The sequence below is a fragment of the Coregonus lavaretus genome (assembly GCF_964263955.1).
Source record: "Coregonus lavaretus genome assembly, chromosome: 4".
NCBI classification, from domain to species: Eukaryota; Metazoa; Chordata; class Actinopteri; order Salmoniformes; family Salmonidae; genus Coregonus; species Coregonus lavaretus.
Window position 1 is genome coordinate 56,792,463 of NC_139991.1, and position 22,695 is coordinate 56,815,157.

Below are 22,695 nucleotides of genomic sequence, written 5' to 3' on the forward strand. Positions count from 1 at the left end.
GAAATTACAGGCTCAGCTAAAGACAAGTAAGCTTCAGCAGGGATAATGGTTTTAGATCTTCTTCTGACTGGCAACGACAATTGTTGTGACTAGCTAGTTAGCGTATGCATGTTGGATACTAAACACTGGCTGGTATTGGTGAGATAAATTAGCTCCCATTGATTAATTAGATAGATTGAGGCAAATTGATTGTTTCTATTTGCGTAGATTGATTGGATAGATTTGGTGTATGTGTTGAACATTAGTTCAGGTATTGATCCAGATGATTTAGGTAGATTGATTAGGTAGATAACGCTCTACTGATAAGGTCACTAACTGGGGATATTGGTTTGCTATGCGTTTTGAAATGTTCAATACAAGTATGATGTTTCATTTTTTCTTTCTCCGATGTTTAGGGTTTTAGATATTGATTAGGTACATTTAGAATGATGAGGTATTTTATTCAATTGGTTATGACAATCAATATTTTCATTGATTTTATTAACCTGAGATGGGTTCATTTTCTCTTTATTTTATAAAGCTTCTGGAAAATTCTGTCCTGTATTCTTAGAAATAGTGTTCCTTTTTGCCAATACGTATAAGACAAGGAATCGGCACACAATATGTGGTCGTTGTATTGAGTGGGTTTTGAAATAGACTGAATCCGCTGGGAGCTTCTGAAACGTCAAAATATACATTTCTGCTGCCATTACTATCCTATGCCTCAGCAAAAGCGATCCTTCGTCTCCCACTGAAAATACGATACAAGTACACCCAAAGGGCCTGATCGCGAGTCACCCTTCATTTGATATCTGTCTAGAATAGACCTCTGTGATCTTGCACGGTTTATTAATTCATGAATCATTTTTTGTTGGCACATAGCATATTGCAGGCAGGATTAAACACTGCTGCATAAGTCTCAGGGTTGAGTGCATGTGTGTGTGTGTGTATTTGTGTGTGTGTGTGTGTGTGTGTGTGCACCTACATGTGTTAGTGATGACATCTCCACATGACAGTGCCAATCCCTTAGTCTGGCTAACACCTAACTCTCGAAGTCCTCCTGACTTCAGAGTCTGGAATGGCTCTTTGATGTTGTCGGCACAATGTTGGATTTTCAAATCCCAACAATGAGAGTTCTTAACCCCCGAGAAAAAATTACATTTGAGAGAACCAATCAAACCCGTTGCACAATTTCACAACAAATATTTAATTAACAAACAGCCTCCTTTCCAGACCAGTGTGGTCACAACTCTCCCGGCGCTGTGAGTCACGTGGGTCACGTCAGCCAGGCTACCAATCCCTTGGGAGGGCCAAGGATTAAATTACTGGATGAATTATATACTTTTTCTCCTGTCCATTCTTTTTTATCATTCCTTTTTTTATCTCATTCCTTTTTTTCTTAAACCCATATTCATTGATTTACTATAATGAATATGTTGATGGCCAGGTATACCCAGTCACTTCAAACCATACTTCCTTCAGATTGAAATACTGTCAAAAGCTCTGTCAGACTTATTGGTAATAGACTGTCATAGCCCCAATTTAAAAAGTAAACATTGTCCGTTGATTGCATCCAATTCTTTACATGGTGGGGTTGCACATTTTTTTCAATATTAAAATGAGGTCGCGGGAACCCCTGCTCTACCTCCTGTAAGGGGCTGTGGTTAGTGTTGCGTGCCCAGGGCATGCTGCTCTCTCCCAGGCTGAGGTGGTTGAGGGCACTGTTGGAGCAAGAGTGGGCTGACATGGTGTCAGTGGAGAGAGAAACACAGAGCTCTTTCTCTCGCACACATTCTCTCTCCCCGTTCGCTCTCTCTCATAGTATGATTCTTACTCACACAGTTTCTCTCTCTTTCAAAAAAAATTATATATTTTTCTCTTTCTCTTTTCTATAAAAAAACGTGACCATGAGATGACCTTGCCTTACTCCTTCTTTCTACAGGGTGTAAGAGAGCCCTTGACATAAGAAAGCTTTTTAACTTTCTTTGTCTTTCTCTCTGTCTCTCTCACTCTCTCTGTGTCTGCGTTTACCTCTCACTCCTCTCATTTTCCTCTCTCCACTCTCCCTCCTGTCTCTCTCCCCCTCTCATTCTCTCTCCCTATCTCCCACTCTTCCACTCCATCTATCTACCATCTCTCTCTCTCTTGGTCTGTAAGTGGGCACCCATGGTTCAGAGATCATTAGCCAGCAGAAATGAGGAAGTGTCATAGTGTTTACAACATTGGTTCTGGGCATCAATAACTCAGACATGATTAATAGAGCCCCGCGATGTTGTTGCACAAATATATCAATATGAATAGCCGCAAGAATCAACCAAAAGACAAAGCTGTGCATAATTGGTGTAACCGGAGTGGATACTTATAGAATGTAAATAAGTAATCATTTTCACATCAGTGGTTTCATAGGACTTAACAGTGTTTTTCACAGAACCGCCTAATGGGTTTTAATAGAGTCGACTATATAAAACCGCTTTGAAGACCTGACTTGAATACAAATAAAGACCTGACTTGAATACCCTTACACACATCACACACACACACACACACACACACACACACACACACACACACACACACACACACACATACACATACACACACACACACACACACACACACACACACACACACACACACACACACACACACACACACACACACACACACAGTCAATGCTGCTGTTCTATTATATACTATTTATTCAACTGCGCGACCAAGACACAAACCACCTTATATGTGTGGCGGCCTAGGGAAACCCTTCACATTTTGACTTGTCAATTTTTTTATAGTTCTGAAAACTACAAACGGTCCCAAATCCAATAAATAACCGAGTTATGAGACTTTTAAAGTTGACTTCAGCTAAGAAGTTAACTGAGAAACAGCATTCAAATAATCTGTTATGTTTTCAATTCCATTGAGGCATGAGAGAAAAACACCAACACTCAGCTTGATATCAGTTGCTGAAAACAGCTGGTCAAACTATATAGAAACGTGGGAGGATTTGACAGCATAGCGCCACTTGCGTCATGACTGCAACAGCAGGGACCGGAGAAATTCATGTTCATCACTCACCACGTTAGGTCATTAGATCTCCAAAAAAAGAAGTCTCTGCAAAAAAAAATCAATGCTGGTTCTTCCTCATTGAACCTGTGTTTACAATGTTTCCAATTTAGGTTTGTGTGGTTGTTGGTTTAACTTTCTGTAACTTTGTAGCAAGTACGGTCTGCATGTGTAGGCACATATTGCGCCATGATTTCAAGCTGTCCTGATATCCTTTCCAACTGTCCCGTTATCTGGTTTCAATGCACATTCTAGAATGCCATTCTAGCCAGTCAGAAATTAGTATTCAACAATGCTGTGGTATAATTAAGCAATAAGGCCCCAGGAGGTGTGGTATGTGGCCAATATACCACGGCTAAGGGCTGTTCTTATGCACGACCCTGGATAGAGCCCTTAACTGTGGTATATTGGTCATATACCACAAACCCCCAAGGTGCCTTATTGCTATTATAAACTGGTTACCAACGTAATTAGAACAGTAAACAAGTACTTTTTTGTCATACTGTGGTATACGGTCTGATATACCACGGCTTTCAGCCAATCAGCATTCAGGGCTCGAACCTACCTACCTGTCTGCCTCTATGACCTGTGCAACAATGTATCATTTTACAAATGTGATCTCTTCAGTGCCAGTAGGCTGGCTAGCCCAATAATGAATGTGAAATAATAATTCACCATGGAAACCATAAACACTCAGAATTCCATTTATTCATTAACCAGCGCAGTGCGGCTAGTAGTCTACAAATAAAACCAAAATATTTGACATTCATTTTAATCTTTGGGCAGACATGTATTTTAAAGAGTGGTGGGAACTGGAAATTGGAGGGGGCGACAATCCCAAAATAACCAGCCAACACGCACAGGTGGAGGAAAACACCCTGGACTCCCTGGAAAAGAGACGTAATGAAGCCAACACAGTGAAGCAGATTAACTGGGCAGTGAAATGTTCCTCTGACTGGCTCAAAGAAAAGTGGATAGCATTCTCTTTTGAGTCTGAGACAACGACAAAGGAAGAGTTAAATGCTATTGTGAGGAATGCTAAGGGTGAAGTGTACGAGCTGAGTAGTTTCACAAGTCTCTGTACCAGGTTGAACCGTTACATCAACGACCTTCTAAGCCTTTACTGGGTGTCTTATGAAAGACTGAGTTCATTATGTCCAACAAGCAGCTGCGGCGACAGGCGAAGGACAAAATACAACATCATGCAGCCATCAGTCAGCAGGACTATGGGAAGATAAAGAATTCCAGTGCGGTAGACCCAGACACAACGGGGCTAGTGAAAAAAGTGTGGTTCGATATCTCCACTTTGGGAGGAGAGGAAATGAGAGAAACAGAGATTTAAAACACAACTCATTCTGCATAAAAAAATTGTTTACTATCTGAAGTATGCTACAATGATGTATAACAAGCAAACCAAGAACCACAAAGACCCCAATGAGAGGAACAAGGAGAGCGGGCAGGGGTTCATGTCCCGTCGCATCACTGGAGAAGTACCCTCCCCCCCACCTTCTATCTCCACCTTCAGTGAAACCTTCAGTGAAACCTTCAGAGCCTATGGTAAAAAAACACACTCACCACAATGTTGCCCAAAATATGTAGGGAAGCTGGCACCACGATCTACACCAATCACTGCCTCCGAAGCACGTTAATTCAAATGTTATCCGATGTGGGCCTGGAGGCAAGGGAAATAATGGCTGTGAGTGGCCATTGGTGTGAGCGCTCAACCAAGAGTTATTGGCAGCCTAACATGGAGAACATAAAGCGCTGGAGTGCCATTTTAGCTGGTAACGATGTGAGTGGGAAGTCCAATTCTCAGTCAAAGAAGAGGCAAGCACTGGCTGTGACCAACCAGCGCCAGGACCATGGACAGTTCAACTGAAACGTCACTATTAACATCACCAACTAGCTTGGTTAGCTCGGACTCGCCAACCATAATAGTTGTTGCCTATGTAGCCCTATTGGATATTTATTAAATTATTGTTTATTTCAGTTCTTGTCTCTCATCATCATTGAAACTCTGCTAGCTAACTACATGCCAATGATTTGTTTAACATAGCAACGTCGAATGAATAGAATGATTAGAATTAATGACTGATTCAAAACATGAGAAAATAACTAACAACCAGCCCGCTTGGGTAGAAACTTCAGAATGCAAAAACTAATTTAATCGTTAAAATAATGTTTTTAATGAAACAGTGTCATTAATATTTTTTATAAAATCAATAAGGCCCTCGAACCCAGGGATTATCTTGTGATAACTCCCGACTAAGGGTTGTTCTTAGCACCGGGATCGAGAGCGAAAAGAAAATAATAAAACAACGTCATTAATATTTGTTAACAGTGGGGAGAACAAGTATTTCATACACTGCCGATTTTGCAGGTTTTCCTACTTACAAAGCATGTAGAGGTCTGTCATTTTTATCATAGGTACACTTCAACTATAAGAGACGGAATCTAAAACAAAAATCCAGAAAATCACATTTTTAAGTAATTCATTTGCATTTTATTGCATGAGATAAGTATTTGATACATCAGAAAAGCAGAACTTAATATTTGGTACAGAAACCTTTGTTTGCAATTACAGAGATCATACGTTTCCTGTAGGTCTTGACCAGGTTTGCACACACTGCAGCAGGGATTTTGGCCCACTCCTCCATACAGACCTTCTCCAGATCCTTCAGGTTTCGGGGCTGTCGCTGGGCAATACGGACTTTCAGCTCCCACCAAAGATTTTCTATTGGGTTCAGGTCTGGAGACTGGCTAGGCCACTCCAGGACCTTGAGATGCTTCTTACGGAGCCACTCCTTAGTTGCCCTGGCTGTGTGTTTTGGGTCGTTGTCATGCTGGAAGACCCAGCCACAACCCATCTTCAATGCTCTTACTGAGGGAAGGAGGTTGTTGGCCAAGATCTCGCGATACATGGCCCCATCCATCCTCCCCTCAATACGGTGCAGTCATCTTGTCCCCTTTGCAGAAAAGCATCCCCAAAGAATGATGTTTCCACCTCCATGCTTCACGGTTGGGATGGTGTTCTTGGGGTTGTACTCATCCTTCTTCTTTCTCCAAACACGGCGAGTGGAGTTTAGACCAAAAAGCCTTTTTTTGTCTCATCAGACCACATGACCTCCTCCCATTCCTCCTCTGGATCATCCAGATGGTCATTGGCAAACTTCAGACAGGCCTGGACATGCGCTGGCTTGAGCAGGGGGACCTTGCGTGCGCTGCAGGATTTTAATCCATGACGGCGTAGTGTGTTACTAATGGTTTTCTTTGAGACTGTGGTCCCAGCTCTCTTCAGGTCATTGACCAGGTCCTGCCATGTAGTTCTGGGCTGATCCCTCACCTTCCTCATGATCATTGATGCCCCACGAGGTGAGATCTTGCATGGAGCCCCAGACCGAGGATGATTGACCGTCATCTTGAACTTCTTCCATTTTCTAATAATTGTCTAGTGTTTCTGGGATAATGGTGTTGATGTGAGCCATGACCAGCCTTTCAAAGCACTTCATGGCTACAGACGTGAGTGCTACGGGTCGGTAGTCATTTAGGCAGGTTACCTTAGTGTTCTTGGGCACAGTGACTATGGTGGTCTGCTTGAAACATGTTGGTATTACAGACTCAGACAGGGAGAGGTTGAAAATGTCAGTGAAGACACTTGCCAGTTGGTCAGCGCATGCTCGGAGTACACGTCCTGGTAATCCGTCTGGCGCTGCGGCCTGGTGAATATTGACCTGTTTAAAGGTCTTACTCACATCGGCTACGGAGAGCGTGATCACACAGTCATCCAGAACAGCTGATGCTCTCATGCATGTTTCAGTGTTACTTGCCTCGAAGCTAGCATAGAAGAAATTTAGCTCGTCTGGTACGCTCGTGTCACTGGCAGCTCGTAGCTGTGCTTCCCTTTGTAGTCTGTAATAGTTTGCAAGCCCTGCCACATCCGACAAGCGTCGGAGCCGGTGTAGTACGATTCGATCTTAGTCCTGTATTGACACTTGGCCTGTTTGATGGTTCGTCGGAGGGCATAGTGGGATTTCTTATAAGCTTCCATGTTAGAGTCCCGCTCCTTGAAAGCGGCAGCTCTACCCTTTAGCTCCGTGCGGATGTTGCCTGTAATCCATGGCTTCTGGTTGGGGTTGGGACGATGTCATCGATGCACTTATTGATGAAGCCAGTGACTGATGTGGTGTACTCCTCAATGCCATCGGAAGAATCCCGGAACATATTCCAGTCTGTGCTAGCAAAACAGTCCTGTAGCTTAGCATCTGCTTCATCTGACCACTTTTTTATTGACCAAGTCACTGGTGCTTCCTGCTTTAGTTTTTGCTTACATTTTACATTTTAGTCATTTAGCAGACGCTCTTACAGTTAGTGAGTGCATACATTTTTTATACTGGCCCCCCGTGGGAATCTAACCCACAACCCTGGCGTTGCAAGCGCCATGCTCTACCAACTGAGCTACAGGAAGCCTGCTTGTAAGCAGGAATCAGGAGGATAGAATTATGGTCAGATTTTCCAAATGGAGGGCGAGGGAGAGCTTTATACACGTCTCTGTGTGTGGAGTAAAGGTGGTCTAGACTTTTTTTCCCTCTGGTTGCACATTTAACATGCTGGTAGAAATGAGGTAAAACAGATTTAAGTTCCCCTGCATTAAAGTCCCCGGCCACTAGGAGCGCCTCCTCTGGATGAGTGTTTTCCTGTTTGCTTATGGCCGTATACAGTTCATTGAGTGCGGTCTTAGTGCCAGCATCGGTTTGTGGTGGTAAATAGACAGCTACGAAGAATATAGATGAAAACTCTCTTGGTAGATAGTGTGGTCTATAGCTCATCATGAGATACTCTTCCTCAGGCAAGCAAAACCTTGAGACTTCCTTAGATATTGTGTACCAGCTGTTGTTTACAAATATACATAGACCACCACCCCTTGTCTTACCAGAGGCTGCTGTTCCATCCTGCTGATACAGTGTATAACCCGCCAGCTGTATGTTATTCATGTCATCGTTCAGCCACGACTCGGTGGAACATAAGATATCACCGTTTTTAATGTCCCGTTGGTAGGATATTTGTGCCTGTAGGTCGTCCATTTTATTATCAAGCAATTGTAAGTTGGCCAATAGTATCAATGGCAAAGGCAGATTGGCCACTCGTCACCAGCTCCTTACCAAGCACCCCGATCTCCTTCTGTGATATCTGATTCTACTGTGAATGACGTGGATGAGGGCCCTGTCGGGTGTCTGGAGCAAATCCCTCTCGTCCGACTCATAAAATAAAAATTATTCATCCAGTTCAAGGTGAGTAATCGCTGTTCTGATGTCCAGAAGCTCTTTTTGGTCATAAGATACATTACAATATAGGGTTTAAAGTGTCCAAAACAACCCAAATATTAATTTCCACAAAAAAATTATTTTCAGTGCATTTTGGCTTTTTCCCAACAATGAGTTGGCTCGACATTCGACGGGTTCTCGTATGCCGCCTCACATATTTGTAAATATAGTCATAATTTGACATAATAATCATTATCATTACTGTATATTCTATTGTGTAAATAACAAGCTATTACTATGCATCTGACCACTCTGTGAAACTTGTATTACTTGTTATTTTTAATTTGACTATTATTGATATTGATTATTGTACTGTAATGTTAAGGGAGCTAGCACACAAGCATTTCACTGCACGTTTTATACCTGCTGTAAACTGTGTACGTGAAGAATCACATTTTATTTGATTTGAAGGGCTGTGAAATCAAAGGGTTTTGGACTGGAAAAATCCATAGTGTGTGTCTGGAAGCGACATACATGCACCGCAGAGAAAATGCATGTTCTTTTTCAGACTTATTTTTCAGACTGTGGACTGGGGCTGGGCGTTGGGCTTTCTTAGATATGGGGTCCAGCGGAAATGTCTAATACCGATGTATTGATGATGGTGATGATAATGTCCCCCTGAATGTATGGGCCAGCATTCAGACATCATAATGAATCAGGGCAAGGTGAGTGAGAGGAGCACAGAGCAGAGTCTGGCCTCTATTGAATTGATCATCTGCTCCGCCACTGCTGTAGGTGAGGGAGAGAAATATAGGCAGGGATGAGAGAGAAAAGTGAAGTTTAGAGAGTGGGAAATGGGGCGAGGGAAGTACAGAGAGAATAGGGGATTGAAAAACATTGTCTGGTTTTGATTTACTCTCTCTCTTTGTGAAACACAGAGAATGTAGTTAATGTGCTTCAGCATAGGGCCTGACTGTCTGTATGTCTGTCCATCCATCTGTCTGCCTGTCCGTCTATCAGTCTATCTGCCCATCCCTCTCTGCCTCCATCCATCTATATCTATTCTGCCAGTCAGATCTGTCTGTATTAATAGTTCACTGTACCTACAATGGTGGTTAACTGGAGCAGATAAGGCCCTTGACTGGCAGACTCATGATAGCAGTGTACAGTACACCTCACACCGCTTGATGATGACACAAGACAATCGACGGGTTCTCGTATGCCGCCTCACATATTGCATTATCAGCCCCAGATTGTGTCTCTAGTCTAATCTACAGTAAACACTGTTCTATAACATGTCACTGTACTCCTCTCTGAGGTCATTAATGGCTATTCTCATACATATTTGTTTTTTAAGCCTGAATATGCTGCATTGAAAGAGGCTCTTTCAAAGGCTGAAGAAGAACAGTCAATTTCTATCTCAGTTGTACATTCACGGCCGGCCCACTCATTAGGCAGGATTAGGTGGCTGCATATGGCCGCAGATTGACGAGGGCGTCATTTTCTGAGCTAAACTGACCAAGACTCACCTCCAACAACACATAAAACCTCACATAATTCTGCCCAAAAACAATTACAATTTCTCTCAACCAGTGGCATTTGGGCTTTTTAGGTGAGCGTTATGATTAGCTGTGCCCACTTTGTCAAAGACAGGGACTCAAAATATGTATTTTGTCCATTCCCAGAGCGCCTCTCCAGGGTGCTGTTGGAGAGATGCATCGCTGCGGCGCTATACCAACATTCCGTCAATATAATTATCTAACATAAATCATATAGCAGTTATAGCATATGGTAGAAAGAGTATGTGTCCTTTTCTGTAGCCTACAGACTGGAGATAAAATGTATGACAATGTAAAGAGACTGAAACTTTTTACATCATGCAGGTTTCTCTGATCAAATAGCCTAACCCAAATGGTGCCCAATCAAATAAAAAAATGTGCTGACGTGTTAACAAACATATTCTAAAAACAGGAAAGGTCAAAGTAAAATGGACAATATGGAATGGACAATCAGGCTACTCACAACTGCTGTCTAGGTGTTTCATCCCATGGGCTAAATTGTCATTATCATTGATTTCAAGTTTGTATCCATACATTTTTTATGAGCTGATCATAGAGAAAAATAAAATACTTATGTGTTTCCTGCTGTCTAAACACATTGCAAATAGGCTCAGGATAACCCCTCCTCCTGTTGTACAAACGGTGGGCCTACCACATGGACGGGCATTCATAAAATTCCATTGCGGGCCGACATGGTAGGCTACACCCCAATAAGCACGGGTCTTTTTTATTTGTGTTTTACAAATGGTAGGCCTACCACATAGATGGGCATTCCTAAAATACAATTTCAAGTTACACTGTAGGCCAGGGATAGGCAACTCCAGTCCTCTGGGGACTAATTGTTGTCACACTTTTTCCCCAACCCCAGCTAACACATCTGACACCAAGAAACAGCTAATCATGATATTCAGTTTAGAATGCAATTAGTTTAATCAGCTGTGTTGACTAGGGATGGAGAAAAAGTGTGACACCACTCCGGCCCCCGAGGACTGGAGTTGCCTAGCCCTGCTGTAGGCTATACCTCAGTAAGCACGAAACGACGCTGACTCCTTTTGGATGTCTTTTTGGTGCTGTCCGGACTTGATTTCCACATCTACGGACATTGTTTTTTTGGTCCGGTCCGGACCAAATCTGAACCAATCATAGACGTCTATGTTTGGTTCAGATTTTGTCCAGTCTGGACCAGCCTTGATTTGGCCCAAACATAGACGTCTATAAATTACACATTTTCAACTTTCTATTTTATCTTTAATTCAGAACTGAAAATGAACCTGATTTCAACATCCGGAAAATAATTTATTTTCACCTTTCATTCAGAACCTAAATTGAACCTAGCTTCAACGTCTGGAAAAATAGGTATTTTAGACAACTTTTCAACATCATTTTGCTTACTGGGACTATTCTTGTAGGGGCGGTAGAACGGCCAGGACTGGCCCTGTGTACATCACAGTTGGATTTGGAAGAAGACGACTACTTGTCAACTATGTTGCAATTAACATATTTTCTGACACAGTAATAGAAAAAAACAAACAGAGAAAGTTGCTGAATACCTCAACCCTATATTTGCAAAGAGCAGTTGAATATATTTAAATATGCTCTTTCAAAGCCTGAACAACTAGATTTTCATCTCAGTTGTGGTTGCTTCTCTCTCCCTTCCTTCCGTACCTCTATCTTCTATGATGATCCATAATTATCCATTTTTATTTTCTCTCCTTCTATTCCCCTGAAGCACCACATGCTAGCTTGTTCCACCATTAACTCATGTTGCATCATGTCTCTTCTCCTATTAATTCCCCCTAGCTCCGGGCCATTCTCTTGTCACAGAAGACCAAGGATGTGGCGTGCCACTTTTAATCCTGCTGGTCTGCCCCTGTCTCTGGCCATGTTCCTGTGTGTGTAAAGGGCTGCTATGCCTCTGGGTAACGATGACCAGCCTTACAACTTGGCCCATGTTCATTTTAATTGGACCCAATTTATCATGTATCTGAAATACGACATCACTCAACTGTGTCTTTGCGTACAGCTGGCTAGTGCACTGCCCATTTGAATTTGTTTGTTAGTTTCTTCTAGAGAATGACTGATAGTCGGTTTGGCCGATATTTTTGGCCGATATTAGCCCCTGAGTATAGACGCTGCCGATTTCCCCTTTATAGCGCGAACGCTCTTGCCTCTCGTGTGAAACTCCTGTAAGCCGGCGCCACTCATTGCTAGGTAGCCTGTCCTCGAACCTCTGGGCTGCCCACTCATGCTGCATATACACTACCATTCAAAAGTTTGGGGTCACTTAGAAATGTATTTGTTGTCCATTAAAATAACATCAAATTGATCAGAAATACAGTGTAGACATTGTTAATGTTGTAAATGGCTATTGTAGCTGGAAACGGCTGATGATTTTTAATGGAATATCTACATAGTCGTACAGAGGCCCATTATCAGCAACCATCAGTCCTGTGTTCCAATGGCACGTTGTGTTTGCTAATCCAAGTTTATCATTTTAAAAGGCTAATTGATCATTAGAAAACCCTTTTGCAATTATGTTAGCACAGCTGAAAACTGTTGGCCAATAAAAAGAAAAGATTAAGATGGGAAGTCTGAGATATGGGTTTTCTTTGCAACTCTGCCTAGAAGGTCAGCATCCCGGAGTCGCCTCTTCACTGTTGACATTGGGACTGGTGTTTTGCGGGTACTATTTAATGAAGCTGCCAGTTGAGGACCTGTGAGGTGCCTGTTTCTCAAACTAGACACTCTAATGTATTTGTCCCCTTGCTCAGTTGTGCACCGGGGCCTCCCACTCCTCTTTCTATTCTTGTTAGAGCCAGTTTGCGCTGTTCTGTGAAGGGAGTAGTACACAGCCTTGTACGAGATCTTCAGTTTCTTGGCAATTTCTCGCATGGAATAGCCTTAATTTCTCAGAACAAGAATAGACTGACGAGTTTCCGAAGAAAGTTATTTGTTTCTGGACATTTTGAGCCTGTAATCGAACACACAATTGCTGATGCTCCAGATACTCAACTAGTCTCAAGAAGGCCAGTTTTATTGCTTCTTTAATCAACACAACAGTTTTCAGCTGTGCTAACATAATTGCAAAAGGGTTTTCTAATGATCAGTTAGCATTTTAAAATGATAAACTTGGATTAGCAAACACAACGTGCCATTGGAACACAGGACTGATGGTTGCTGACAATGGGCCTCTGTACGCCTATGTAGATATTCCATAAAAAATCATCAGCCGTTTCCAGCTACAATAGCCATTTACAACATTAACAATGTCTACACTGTATTTCTGATCAATTTGATGTTATTTTAATGGACAAAACATTTGCTTTTCTTTCGAAAACAAGGAAATGTCTAAGTGACCCCAAACTTTTGAACGGTAGTGTACGTTTAGCACACTTGAATAATGCCACACGGAATGTAGAAATGTTGAAAATGTTCATTAATTTACTGTTCGGCAAAACAATGTCCATACAGGCTGCAGCACTTTACAAAGCAACATACCGGTAGCTTGCATTCATAGAGATAACTTTGCTAGCTACAAAGCTAACGTCAGTTCACTACCCTAGAACTTTATTTTTTATAGCTAACCATAAAGCTAAATATGTTAATTTCAAAGCTGATTGTCACCAAAAATGTTGTTAATTTACTGCTAAATGACTTGTCCTCAACTGTAAAGCGACTTTTGGTCCTTGAAAAGCTCTATATACAGTAAGTCCCATGTATTATTATTATTGTCTTTACCTTGCCGAGCCAAACTCCCTGGCTACATGAGTGGCGAGTGGTGTCTTTTCTCTTGAACTGCCTGGCTTGGCTACCTAAGTCTCAAGTGGTGTCTTTTCTCTTAAAGGGAAAAATAAGACAATTGGCTACTTCTATGAAAATGTTGTTGATCAGTAGGCCTAACATGGTCGCAAATGGAAGGTAAATAGTAGTCATCTGTAGCCCCATAGACCACTGAAATCAGCCAAAATGAGCTCAATAACTCAATGCATGCACACAGTCTTATTGAACATGAATTCACCTGTATGGTGAGTAGGCCTAAGCCATCTTGATTTACCCAGTTTATCAAGAGATTTACCATTCAAATAAATGATTATCATTATGTTGTTATGTAGTTTGATTGTTAAAAACATAGTCAAATTGATTGTATGGTTGTATAATTTATTTGTTAATGCATACATGTCTGTCTCTGGGAAAATTCTCATCAAAATGCTCAAATAAAATTCTATTTATTATCGGCATAAAATATCATCCATCGGCCTCCTTGTCCCCCCAAAATCGGTATTGCGTCAGCCCTTAAAAACCCATATTGGTTGTTCTCTAGTTTCTTCCCTCGCTCTCTCTCTTGTTTACATTTACATTTAAGTCATTTAGCAGACACTCTTATCCAGAGCGACTTACAGTTAGTGAATACATATTTTTTTATACTGGCCCCCCGTGGGAATCGAACCCACAACCCTGGCGTTGCAAACGCCATGCTCTATCAACGGAGCTACATCCCTGCTGGCCATTCCCTCCCCTACCCTGGACAACGCTGGGCCAATTGTGCGCCGCCCATGAGTCTCCCGGTCGCGGCCGGCTGCAACAGAACCTGGATTCGAACCAGGATCTAGTGGCACAGTTAGCACTGCGATGCAGTGCCTTAGACCACTGCGCCACTCAGGAGCCACTTGTTCCGTTCTGGTTTATGTACTTTAGCTTAGATATTTTGTCAGCTATTGCAGATACAGTAGCCTAGCAGTGTCTTGTGACAGATGGAGTCGTAGAGTGAGATGAAGGGAGCAGAAGCTCGGGCGTTTGTTATTTTGGGATTCGACTGATTTCCATGTGACCGACAAGGGACCTGCTCAACTTTTTGAAAGGGGGCCTCATGACTTATTCACCGACTGATTCCGGTTGCCTGTCAGTTACTCTCTCTGTGGGAGGGAGGAGGAAAGAAACGTGTGCGTTTCAACTTGCAGACAAAATGAAATAAATAAAGTGACAGAAAGCACATATGCACTATTTTTTCCTCTCACACTTATTTTTCAGTTTTTGTGTTCTGCTGCTTTTGGTTTGGCTGTCAGTGTTGTTTTGACTTTCTCTGCCATTTTCCCATTTTCTATCCCCATTATGTCAGCGTAGTAAGCTTGTAGCCAGAGATTTCTGGGAGGCGCCCAGGGAGGTTTTTAGGCCTTGTCACACAGGTGTTTATACCTCTACGTTCATGTGCTTTGTTTTTTTCTGTCACCTGTGGACAGTCAATTGACTGGTGTGTGTGTGGGTTGGTTCTTCTATCCTGGTGGGGACCTAAAATGCCCAAAGTCCCCACAAGGATAGTAAAACAAGGAAAATTATCCCTCATGGGGACATTTCCCACGTCCCCATGAGGACAAAGGCAATTGTAAGTTTAGGGGTTAGGTTTAGGGTTAGGGTTACAATTAAGGTTAGGGAAGTGGTTAGTGGTTAGGTTTAGGGTTAGGTTAGGAGTTAGGTTTAGGGTTTGGGTTAGGGTTACGGGTTAAGTTTAGGTTTAAGGTTAGGGTTATGGTAACGGTAGTGGTTAGTGGTTAGGTTTAGGGTTAGGTTAGGAGTTAGGTTTAGGGTTTGGTTTAGGGTTACGGGTTAAGTTTAGGTTTAAGGTTAGGGTTATGGTAACGGTAGGGGTTGGGGTTAGGGGTTAGGTAAAATAGGATTTTGAATGGAAATTAATTTTAGGTCCACACCTAAAGAAGAACCAAACGTGTGTGAGTGAGTGAGATAAGGAGAGAGAAACAGAGATAGTTTGAAGACAGAGGCAGGAAAGAAGAGTGAAAATATGTTTTGTATTTCACTTCAGTTGACGAAGGTTCCAGACTGAGTTTAGGCACACAATGCAGCTTGTTCACAATTTCTTTAGCAATCAATCTACTGTGTCGTCTGAACAGAGGAGAAATCCCCAAACTCATGTCTCTCTCCACTACATTCAAACTCTTACATCAGAAATTTTCTTGAAGCTTTTTCCCATTCTTCTATCTAGCAGGCTCAACTGTATCCGCAGAACACAGAACTGCCGACACAGTAAACAACACAACTCCTAAAAGCAAGTGTCAAAACATGTGCCTGTGTGTTTACCTTATCCCTGCAGTAAGTCAGGAGAGCCCATGGCTCCAAACAGACCCTTGTTGACCTAGGACAACCCACGGTGACATCACCAGAACTCTTTCTATGAGTCACTGCGGGATGGACTGGACTGGCATCAAAAGAAAAAGCAATGCCAGGAAAGCAGTTCTTTGTCGAAACACATTTCTGTGTTTGGCTGAGCAATTGATTTCTGGGTTTGGCTGCGGTGGGCCATTTATTGTGGAGGTTATCATTTTTTCTCTTTCAAGAGAAACAAGGGGATTGTCTGTAAATGCAGTTTAATAAAAGGGGGGACGAGAGGAGCCAAATCATAAACCGGGATTGAAATTCAATAACCCTGGTGTGCAACTATTAGTGCTGCTCCAAAAAACCTGCTCCGAGTTCATTTAAGTGATTAATTACGACAACAAGAGAGCGCTCACCCTGGGAAAACTCTGGCGTGCGCTTATTATTTTTGCGTTCATTTTTTTTTCACTCTAATATTTTTGGGGGGATAAGGCACTAAAATGGACGACTTTCCTTGTCCCTTTGATCTTCAGTGGGAGCCTGAATAGACAACTACACTAGACCAGAGTAACCATAATGTTTTAAGTTTGTCCAGCAAAACGCTGATGGTAAAAGACACACTGCTTTTTGATGAAGAAATAGTGCCGTCCTTTCATATTTTCGGTAATCTCGTCAGTATTAGCCATGGTATTTCCAATAAAGCCCCACACCATGGATTTGCTGACCGGAACGCTTTGCTAGCTGCAAAAATCCATGAGGAAATGCCAACGTAAACATAGCAACTCCTAAATACTCTGATCTTCTACCTGTTGGCAGAGATTTAACTCCTCTCTGTCTCCAAGCCTCTCTAACAAGCTTTGAGGCTTTTTCAGGTTTTGAAACCTGGGGATATTTACAGTTTCTCGTTTGTTCCGATACTTTCTTATTTGGTCCGTCTTTTGGTTTTCCTTTCCCTTGGCTTTCTTCTAGCTGCTTGTGCTGACTGGGTTGTTATCCACTGTAGTCTGCCTCTACTACTTCCACTAGCCCATACAACTCCTCTTTTAGGAGACGGCATCATCTTCTGTTTGTAACAGACATGTTTGTCAAACCTGACTACTTTGCCATTATATAGCATAAAAGGTTAAGAAGAGCCAATAAACTTATTGTGTTGCACCATGTGTTGCACCATGCAGTGTCTGTCTGAAATGTGAAATGAATTATGACTTGGACACAAAGGTTGGGGTGCCCCAGGGTTAAGGCGTTAATATCTGCGCCTACATCCAGGCAGGTTCTTCCTCTCCTCTCTCAGACTGAATTACTTCACCTTTCTTTGATCTTATCTTGGCTGTTGTTGATTCTCTCTCACTATTTCCCCGCCAGCCCACCCTCTCTCTCTCTCTTTCTCTCCCTCCCTCACTCTCTCTCTCTCTCTATTTCTCTCCTTCACGATCTCTCCCCCTCTCTCTCGCCCTTTCTATCCCTCAGTCTCTCTCTCTCCCTCACTCGCTCTCTCTTCCTCTTCCCCTCCCTCTCTCCAACACCTAAACATCTCTCCACTTACATAAAGAGGTGGGCAACCTTGCCACCAGCTCAGACTAGAGCAGAGAAAGAGACAGTCAACTTGGTACACTGCACCACAGGGCTCCAACACAGTAGCCTGTGCAGGTTGGGGGCCACATCTAATGTCATATTAGGAGATGTGTTTTTTTTGTCTGTGTGTGTGTGACTGCATGTGTGTTCTCTTTATTACTTTTTAATTGCGTCTGATTACCCAGTGTTCCTGTGGGCGGGTCGCGACCTCTCGCTGTCATGGCCGCCCACTCTCTCCATGGCTATCAGCATGCTTCTCCACTTCTCCGTCTCCGTGCTTAGCAACACCAAACCCAACTCGGGGAAAAGTTTCATGAACACAAATGCGCTCGCCCACCACCGTCACGAAACTGAACCGCGAAGACTCTTCTCCTAACTTCTTCATCATCGCACGGAAGCAACGCAGCGCTCTAAAGCTCTTTACTTCCTTTCCTTTTTATAAAAATAGCTGAAATCCCATTGGGAAGTGTTGAAATCTTCCACTCTTAATTTATGCAAACATTTAGCCGCTGTATGTATGCACACACACACCAGTGTGAAGTCACAGGTGTCTGGTAGAATACAATAGACCAGCTATGTGAAATGAAGAAACATGCTGTCATTGTTTCCAAAAGGGAATATATTGTAAGCACAAAGTTGTGAAAGGCACCGTTAACACCTGCCTCTATCAACTTTTAGCAGCATTAACGGTGTAGAGATATGCAAAAACTATTCTGGTTAGATTTACCAGTGAGGAAAGCAGGTAGCGCAACTCAGCCTTAGAAAACGTAAATAATAGTACGTAGGTGCATGCAACCAATAGGGTGGTGCTTCGATTAATCTGTTTAGAAAGAATCTCTTGCATTTCATCCACAATTTTTTTCACAGCAAAAGTGGCACAAGGAAACTTGACAAAGTTTCAAATTGCTTCTCTATTTTTTAGAGAGGTGCTAAATATTAAAGCAAGCCAAGCTTTTGGGAGGAAAGCATAGTATAGTATAGTCTCTGGCTGGTTAATGGAGGAATTTAGAACTCATGTGTTTGAGGTTTTCCCTTTAAAGGACTTCAGTAATTGGAGTGTCAGTACTGAAGGAATACACATCAAATACACATCAGAGTCCCCGCTCCCTCACATCCTTCAGTGGGATAGAGGAGAGAGGAGGGAGAGAGAGGTAGAGGTGGCTCGAGACGGTAATTGCATTTCACTATCACAGAGTAGCTAGGCAGCAGATATACTGTAGATCTCAAGGCCCATTTCACATACAGACCAATGCGTTTCACCACATCACGTGTCAAGAAAAGAGTGTGTGTGTGTGTGTGTGCAAATTTGTGCTTTGTACGTACATATGTTTTTATGGCATATGCCTTCATGCCTAATAGATAGAATGTATTCTCAACACAGATCATTTATTCCATTCTATCTCATTTGTCTGTTGTGGTGTGCGTCTTTGTGTGTGTATGTGTGTGTGCTTGTAGTGCGCAAGTCTGTGTGTGTGTGCATCTGTGGGTGTACATGTGTCTGTGTACATGTGTCTGTGTGTGTATGTGTGTGTGTGTGTGTGTGCATCTCTGTGTGTGTGTTCGTGGTTGTGTAGGAGACACCAGTAAGCCTGTGCTAGGAGGTGAGGTGGGGTGTAGGTGAGGTTTTTACAGGCCGGGGGTACCGACCGGCCTCTATACCATTCATTCTCTCTCTCTCTCTCTCTCTCTCTCTCTCTCTCTCTCTCTCTCTCTCTCTCTCTCTCTCTCTCTCTCTCTCTCTCTCTCTCTCTCTCTCTCTCTCTCTCTCTCTCTCTCTCTCTCTCTCTCTCTATAGGCCTTCACTGTACAGTATATACTGAGAGGGGAAACGTATGCTGCAGGATGAATGGCATGCTACTACAGCGCTGCTCAGTATGGGTTATAGTGATTGGAGGTGTTCATGGGAGATGGAGAAGGACATTCAGGCTGGGATGAAGACAATAACAGAGATTACATAAATTAGGAGGAGGATGATGATGATGGTGACTATGATTATTACGATAACAAAAACGATGATGGTAATTGGGGCTAGACTTAATCTTGACCTGTCCAAATCAGTCCTTAATCAAACTACTACACTCTAAAGTCCCACCAAGGTCAAAGAGGACTGACTGGGTCTCCAGTGAGGTCTGTAGAACCACATCTTATAATTGTGTCCTTCTATATTTGACCACTTGTATAAAAAGGTCTAATAACCTTCATCCGCTGTGGAGCACAGTTAAAATGGTGTCAGGGGTAATCACGCGTTCTATTTTTCCACCTTCATCAGTTGCTGGAAGTGGGTCACCATCTCCCCGACTGGACCCAGGCATCACACACACACACACACACACACACACACACACACACACACACACACACACACACACACACACAGAGTAACGTTTTACATGGCCAATCTATTAGGTCAGAACTGCCTGAGTCAGGTTTGTCACGCACACTACAGAGCAGTATGTGACATCCCTTCTAGCTTCCGTCTTGAACATCATACCACTCACACAGATATCAGTACACACAGCCTCAGCTTTCCTACCAGTCTCAGTGGCGTGTGAACTACATGATGTTCAAGGACTTAAGGTCAGAATGTGTGAGGGTTTTGCTCACTGAAGTGTTCTGTATGAGTTGATGATCATCACTTAGTTGAAAGTAGTAAGTGCAATATGAGCCTCATCCGCCAGAATTATTTTGCTTGGGTATCATCACAAACTGAGGTTTGAATTGAAATTAAGTTCACTTCTGGGTAGAGTGCAGGTGAGATTTAGTACACTAATGCATACTAAGTAGTGTGCCCTTCAGTGAAGTGCTATGCGGTAGGCGGTCAGGGAGGATTATGTTTATCAGACTTGGAGGCGTTCTACAGTGAAACTAATGAGTGTAGGAGTCTAATGTCGCCTCTTTGTGTGGGAGCCCTTATTTTTCCCTCGCTCTTCTTTTTTTGTCTTCCGACGGAGGCTTATATGGCTTCAGAAAGGAACATATTTAACAATTAAATAAATAAAAGCTTCTCTTGATGTTTTATGAATGGTGTGCCCATTTCATTCCAGCGAGCTACACCACCTGTGTTTTCAGTCCCCCCCCCCCCCCCCCCCAACATTATATTATCTCCACCTTTCTACTCACAGTGCATTTCTCTCCTCTGCTTCGTTTGCCAATTCCTATTTGTCAGCCTCCCAATCCAACCTTGGAAAGGTGAGAGGAGGAATAGCTGGTCAATCAATGCCATTGATTAATCAAGTTCCTATACAGTGCAAGGTGAAATATCAGTGGAACACCAGATCCACCCAGATACAGATACAGATACAAGAATGAACACACGCATGCACACACTTCCTCTAACCCGAAGTGTGAGACATAGCCCACCACGGGTAGATTGCCTGGCCTGTTATTTCTCAAGCCTCCTCTTCCTGTTGGTCTGCCACTTCTCTTCTGATGGGGAAATATTGAGTGGATACTGATAAACCCCTGGGTGGTGTCTCAGCCGCTCACACCGGGTTTGCAGGCAGGTGGGATTGCTCTCTGTTGGGCTGGAAAACCTGTCTGACCAGAGAGGAAATGTGTGGGAGGGGAGATAGAGGAGCAGCAAGCCGTGGTGATGCACTGTGTGAATGTACAGGGTTCAGAATGTACTGAAGAAAGTTCATCCATAATCCCTCCATAGACTACAAAGTCACTCTGGTGGCAAAGCAAGGCACCACAATATTAAGTTAACGCTTAGAGTTAGTGATCTATGTGATCCCATAAACCCCATCAGGACATATGGCTTGGGAAACTACTGTAATATACAGTCATATGCTTATACCCATTTACCATGTATAAATATGGCATCCAGTTGTTGGGGACTCGGTAGAGGCTAGATTCTCGATAACCTCTGGCTTGCCCATGGTGATACAGCACACTGTAGGTACAAAAACTAGCAGACAATGAGACTCATTAATCTGAGGAAATAACACACAGAATCATTCAGGGAGGCACACACACACACATGCAAGCTTGCACAAACACACACACTGACATGCTCTCTCACACGCACAGATCCGCATAGGTCTGTAAGAGAGCCATGAATAAGGTAGAGCTGCTGGCTGTATCACATGGCAGGGGAGTGTGTCGCTGCCACCACAGCCATCCAACGTAATGGATGAGCCCTTAGAGCTCAAGGGTTTCACTACAACAGGTCTACACACACACACACACACACACACACACACAATAATTTTGGGGGTGCTTATATTTGTCTTGTTACACACAAGTGTGTAATGGAAATGAGTTTTTTTGCATGTCCCTCCACCTGAGACACCCACAGGGAGTGGGGTCACGGCCAGGGATGCCATTGTACAGCGCCCATGGAGCAATTAGTGTAAAGTGCCTTGCTCAAGTGCACAGCGACAGATTGTTCACCTTGTTGGCTCCAGTATTCGAACCAGCGACCTTTCGGTTACTGGCAGTGCTTAATTTGAGCCGTTCCGGCACCTCTCAGATTTGACTATGTTCATTCTGGGACCTATTTGCCCAGATCCGGTACCTCTCGCGGCATTATTTATTGTTTCACTGTTCCCACTTTAAACATTCTAATAAAAGTGATCAGCGTTAAATCAAGTTGCCTCCTCATTATTTCTCCCACCCCCCAGAAAGACCATCATATAAAAGCGCAGTGATCCTTCTGTGTAATCATCCTATCCTGCCACACTGATTCCAGACCTGCTCTCTTATTTGTACATAGAGGTTATGAAGCGGGCTGGTGGGGTAAGTAACTGATCTTGACACAGGTCTTGGTAGTGGTGGTCAGCTAGTGAAGAGGTCCCTACGTAATCATGTCACGTAGCCTAGGCTAGTGGTCTCCCTACTGAATTTGAAACGTGGGAAAGCCAAATAAAAAATGGATAATAAAAGGCAATCGATGTTTGATGACATTTTTCAAGTAAAAAGATCTAGAGAAAGATGGTAAAAAAAATTATTTGATTTTTTATTTCACCTTTATTTAACCAGGTAAGCCAGTTGAGAACAAGTTCTCATTTACAACTGCGACCTGGCCAAGATAAAGCAAAACAGTGCGATAAAAACAACAACAACACAGAGTTACATATGGAATAAACAAAACATACAGTCAATAACACAATAGAAAATCTATATACAGTGTGTGCAAATGTAGTAAGTTATGGAGG

At 42.9% G+C, this 22,695-nt stretch overlaps 1 protein-coding gene and 1 long non-coding RNA gene across 2 annotated transcripts in view; one reads left to right on the forward strand and one right to left on the reverse strand.

Annotated features, from left to right (window-relative positions):
• Positions 1–22,695, reverse strand: part of LOC311127976 — a 1,008,662-nt gene that overhangs the window by 112,898 nt on the left and 873,069 nt on the right. The window lies entirely within an intron of this gene.
• LOC311127971 (netrin receptor UNC5D-like) overlaps positions 1–22,695 on the forward strand; it is a gene marked incomplete at both ends in the record, with an annotated part of 301,636 nt that overhangs the window by 48,311 nt on the left and 230,630 nt on the right. The window lies entirely within an intron of this gene.